Source organism: Chiloscyllium plagiosum, chromosome 8, assembly GCF_004010195.1.
Source record: "Chiloscyllium plagiosum isolate BGI_BamShark_2017 chromosome 8, ASM401019v2, whole genome shotgun sequence".
In the NCBI taxonomy this organism is placed as follows: domain Eukaryota; kingdom Metazoa; phylum Chordata; class Chondrichthyes; order Orectolobiformes; family Hemiscylliidae; genus Chiloscyllium; species Chiloscyllium plagiosum.
The window spans coordinates 86183809-86189527 of NC_057717.1; the positions used below are offsets into that span (position 1 = coordinate 86183809).

Here is a 5719-nt window from a genome sequence, read left to right on the forward strand (position 1 = left end):
CAGCCTGGTCCAGGAGAAAGCCTTTGACAGGATATCACACACGTATATGAGAGATGTTCTCTTCAAAATGGGCTTTGGGGAGGGAATCTGCAATTGGATCAGATTGCTCTACACCAACATTGTCAGTGCAGTCTCAATCAATGGGTGGGAATCAGATAGCTTCCCAGTCAGATCTGGAGTCAGGCAGGGCTGCCCTCTCTCTCCTGCCTTGTTTGTGTGCTGCATAGAGCTATTTGCTGAGTCCATCAGGAAGGATACAAGCCTGAGAGGGGTGACTATTACTGGCAGCAGGAGCCTGCAGGTTAAGGCCCCTCTGTACATCGATGACGTCGCTGTTTTCTGCTTGGATCCGCTGTCCGTGCGCAGACTCATGTGCATATGTGACCAGTTCGAGCGGGCCTTGGAGGCCAAGGTAAACCGAGGCAAGAGCGAGGCCATGCTCTTCAGGAACTGGGCCGACCAATCCTCGATCCCCTTCACCGTCAGGATCGACCACCTGGGTCTTTGGTTCGGGGGGGGGCTGGGTCATGCACCAAGTCTTGGGGGGAGCGTATCAGCAAAGTGAGGCAGAAACTGGGCAGATGGAAGCTACAGTCGCTCTCCATCGCAGGAAAAAACCTGGTCATCAGCTGTGAGGCACTGTCATTGCTATTATACATGGTACAGGTCTATTCCCAGAACATGTGCCGCTGCAGTCACCCGGGCCATCTTCCAGTTTATATGGAGGTCAAAGATGGACTGGGTCCAAAGGGACTCGCTGTACAAAGATCTGGGCAACGGGGGAAAAAATACACCCAATGCCACCCTCACCCTGATGGCCACCTTTGTGTGTGGCTGCATCAAGCTGTGCGTGGATCCCCGGTACGCAAACACCAAGTGTCACTACGTACTGAGGTTCTACCTGTCCCCGGTGTTGCGAAGGATGGGGCTGGCCTCGCTGCCGAGGAAGGCTCCGAGTAGTTGGACCGTTCCGTATATCACCTGTCCTTCGTGGAGAAGTTTATGAAGAAAAACACCTTTGACCACAAGTCCATCAGGAAGTGGTCAGCACGTAGTGTCCTTGAGACCCTTCGGGAAAAGGTGAGGGCGGATCCTATTGAGCGGTTCCCTGAGCAGACTGTCAGAATGCTTCATCGCCAGAACTTTCCAACAAGCACCAAGACATGGCTTGGCTGGTGGTGAGAAGGGCTCTGCCTGTGAAATCCTTTATGTACACCCGGACTTTCAGCCGCACCACACGCTGCCCTCGAAGCGGCTGCGGGGAGGATGAGACTGTCACACACCACCTTCTGGAATGTGCCCACGCAGAAGAAGTCTGGAGAGGAATGCAGTGGTGTTTGTTGAAGTTCGTCCCGAGCAGCGCCGAGACGCGGGACTCCGTGCTCTATGGCCTGTTCCCCGGGTGCACACTGAGACGAACATGAACTGTGCCTGGAGGATCATCAACTCAGTGAAGGACGCTCTCTGGGTGTCCGAAACCTGCTGATCTTCCAGCTGAAGGAGTTGACCCTGACTGAGTGCTGCAGACTGGCACATTCCAAGGTCCAGGACTACGTGTTGAGGGACACGCTGAAGCTTGGAGCAGCTGCCGTCAAGGCACGGTGGGGAAAGACCACCGTGTAAAGTCTGCCAGCCTAACGAAGGACAGGGGGCGCATGCAGTCATTTGGGCTCTGCTGACGCCTCAGCTAAAAATGTAATCGTACAGACCTGTAAATAGGAATGATTACTCTGTTTAGGTCTGCAAAGAAATGGAATGTTTACATATGTATGGCATGTCCAACTGTACAGACCATCATCATATTTTATGAATAAAGTATATTTTTGAAATAAAAAAAACCTGTTGAAGAGGCAATTTCAAAGCAATGCCCCTTAGGACCTGACCAGCTCCGTCAGTAGTGAGGCTGCTGGGCCTCACTTCGTGCTGGATATTCCCCTCCATAGCCAGAGTACATTCTGCCCCCTCACCCCCATCTGCTTCCTCTAAATGGTGTTCAACATGGAGGAACACTGATCCATCAGCTGGCAGAGGTTTCCTTCCCTATGTTTACCTGATGGCATGTGACTCTGGACTCCATGATGTCATGTCAGCAACTTCCTCCCGAGTATATCACACTGTCGTGCCATCTCTGTTGGTTGTCAGAGACAGAGGGGGGATATGTAGGGATGGGGATAATAGTGTCTAGGATGCTGTGTATAAAGGTAAGATGTCCCAGGCTTATCTTTACTAATTCCTTTATCTGCCCAACTGTTTTTTTCTCTATTTCTGGGCTCCACCTGTGATTTACTCCTTCCCCCTGCTGTTTCTTCAGTATACGTATCAATCACCTTAGCTATAACCAGTTCTAAAGAAGGGTCACTTGGATCTGAAACATTTAACTCTGCTGCAATTTCTGTTCTGTTCCAGCTCTAGAACATGCTGTTCTATGGATCTATCCTGGAAATATTCTTTGACTTCCTCTTCCAGGTTATCTTTGTCCTCGTGACATTTCCAGTGGACGTGTAGATGATTATTGGTGACTAGCTCTCATTGTTTCTTCCCTTACGTACTTCATCTTACAATGGTGTTACTGGTTGGAGGCCTGAATGCCACTCCCAGAAGTGACTCTCATCTTTGTCTGTACCCCAACCCCATGCCTCTCCTCTGTACACATTCCAATATTAACTAACAGGGCCATCCCTTCACAATTTCTGAAATGTCTTCAACTTTCAGACTGGTAATGGCAATCTAATCATACCTATTTATTTCTACTTGTGCTTTCAGTTCATCTGTTTTGTTCTGAATGCTACATCCATTTTAATTTTATCCATTTTGTAAATTTTAGTCACCTCTGTTTATTTGGAGTGGCATGTTGACCAGACTGGATAAGGTTGGCAGTTTTCCTTCCCTCAAGGGAACCAGATGGCTTTAGTTTCGGGTGAGAGGGGAATGATTTAAAAGGGACCTAAGGGACAAAATCTTCACACAGAGCGTGGTGTGTGTATGGAATGAGCTGCCAGAGGAAGTGGTAGAGGCTAGTACAATTACAGCGTTTAAAAGGCATCTGGATGGATATATGAATAGGAAGGGTTTACAGTGATATGGGCTATATACTGGCAAATGGGACTAGATTAGGTTAGGATATGTGGTCAGCATGGACAAGTAGGACCGAAGGGTCTGCTTCCGTGCTGTATGTCTCTATGACTCTGCAACTGAGGACAATCACCATTATTGAGACAAGCTTTCACTTCCAAATTTGTTAAATGTACCAACTTCCATGTATGGGGTTTGAATCAATGCGTGCTGTAGTCTGGGTCTTCAGCTTACAAGCTCAGCAATATTACCACAACACCACTCTCTTCCTGATACTACAGAGCTCTCCCATCAATGGAATTAGTTTCTCTCTGCCTTATCTAATTGGTAAAAGCTTCATTTTTCTCCAATTAAATAATAGACCTTTAAAATAATAATAATGTATGAAACATTTGTCAGTTATAATTCTTTGCAATAAAAAGCTAATGGTTGGCTTCTTGTGCTGTAATTCTGTTCAGACAGTCAAAGTACACGAAGAATTTTGGATAAGTGCTCTGGAACCTAAATGTTAGTGAGGAAAAAGCCATTCAACCAATTCATCCCACTCAGCTCAGCGAGCAAACCTACACCCTAAATCCCTGTGTGACTTGTAGGACCAAGTTCTTTGAAACTATCCTTGCCACATTTGCTTTTTGGAGGAGGTAATAATATCCGATCATAGGATCCTTACAGTGCACATAGAAGCCATTCAGTGTATAAAGTCTGCATTGCCCTTCTGAAGAGTATCCCACTCAACCAGAGTCCTCTTTCCCCTCTCCCCTCCCCCCACTCTCTCCCTGTAGCGCTGCATTTCTCATGGCTATCCCACGGAGCCTGCACACCCAGGTAGCAGTGTTAACCACTGTGCCACCATGGTCTTTGGAGGGTTGGTGCAGACTCAATGGGCTAAATGGCCTTTATCTGCACTGATTCAAACCAATTTAAGTACCTGGAAAGTGTAAAAAGCTGGTTAAACATGCACAGGAATCAGTGCTAAAATAACAATTGTCAAGATTCCATGTGAATAATTTCTCAATTTGGGAATAAATATAAATTTTTTGAAAATAATTAATGAGATAGTGATTTGGAGTGTGGACCTTGAGAAATCTTGCATCAAAAGACTAGAAAGTGGTTCTGGATGGAGTGGGTCAGTTTTCAACAATGTAAAAGGAGTGAAGAGATGGAGGACAGATTGCTGGCAGCAGGTTTGGATTGGCCACGCACTCAGGCCACTGTGGGAGGTGACTGATAGATGGTTAGAGGGATGTGGGCTAAAAGATACAAAAAGAATGGTGACATCAGACAACTTGAGATGAGAAAAAAATCAAGGGCTTTGGAGTTAAAACAGGAAAGTGCAGTTGCGGATTATAGATTAGATTCCCAACAGTGTGGAAACAGTTCCTTCGGCCCAAATCCACACTGACCCTCCGAAAAGTAACCCACCCAGACTCGTTTCCCTCTGACTAATACACTAATGGGCAATTTAGAATGGCCAATTCACCCGATCTGCACATCTTTGGACTGAGAGGAAACACATGCAGACACAGGGAGAATGTGCAAACTCCACATAGATAGTTGCCTGAGGCTGGAATCAAACCTGGGTCCCTGGTGCAGTGAGGTAGCAGTGCTAACCACTGAGCCACCATGCTGTCTTTCAACCCTTATCTGATCAACCATGATCTCACTGAAGGACAAACAGGAGAGTCGATGTTGTGGGCATAAGCCATTCATCAGGAATGTGCTGGTCTGCTTCCGAATGTGGTTGAAGAGCTTCAGGGTGGAGGAGATGACTTGGTGGGGGTGTAGTGAGAAAGAGACTCACTGAGATCCTTGTGGAGGGAGGAGGAGAACTTCTTCATCCTTGGAAGAGGCTTCGCAGTAAAGTTAGTGACTGAGAGAAAGTTGCTTATGCCTGAAACATCGACTCTCCTGCTGCTCAGATACTGTATGACCTGCTGTGCTTTTTCAGCACCACACTTTCCCACGCTAATCTCCAGCATCTGCAGTCCTCACTTTCTCTCACTGATTCTGCTCCATCCCTCAATGGGGTGAATGGCCTCTGTTTGATCTTATGCCAAATGGGATGTCTGACTGAGCCACTTGCAGAGGAAAATGAGCTGTGGAGAAATGGATTGTGCCAGAACTTCTGGGGCCAAATTGCTGTCCCTATTATCCCAGCTGGGAATGTGGTCTGTCAATCAAAGCACCAGCGTCCCGCCCCATCCCCCTCTGATTGGTCGTACAAGAAGCGGTGCAGGGGAGGGTCTTATTTGTATTGCTCCAGACGCTGTCAATCAGGAGGACAACTGCATTTCTATTGGCGGACGGCGTGGCCGATCGGAGAGGCAGGCTGTGCGCTGGTTGGCTAAGCCGCCAGTCAGTCACCGGCGTTGCCCGGGTGTTGTTGTGACCTATACCTGGGAGGGTCGGGGCTATGTGTATTGGGGCGGGGGGAGAGAGGGCAGCTCAAGAAATCCAGGCCGAGGCGGAGGCGAGCCGTCTAGGCCGCGGGGAGCTGCAGCCGCCCGGAGGAGGTAATGGTTGTAGGGAGAGAGGGGGTAGGGAGAGAGGGGGAGACTGTCCCCACACACTCGGTCTCTTCACCCGTTACCGTCCCCCACAGCGACCGTGTCCGCCTCCCACCCCCCACCCTACTCCACTCCCCACC

The 5719-nt window shown here is 48.5% G+C and overlaps 1 protein-coding gene across 3 annotated transcripts in view; it reads left to right on the forward strand.

The window, feature by feature from the left end:
• The first annotated feature begins 5443 nt into the window (after window positions 1–5443).
• Window positions 5444–5719, forward strand: part of LOC122552157 (patatin-like phospholipase domain-containing protein 7) — a 44926-nt gene continuing 44650 nt past the window's right edge. For all 3 annotated transcript variants that reach the window (XR_006312319.1, XM_043694674.1, XM_043694678.1), the window contains exon 1: window positions 5444–5585. The gene's annotated coding sequence lies outside the window, so the exon portion shown is untranslated. The remainder of the gene's footprint in view (window positions 5586–5719) is intronic.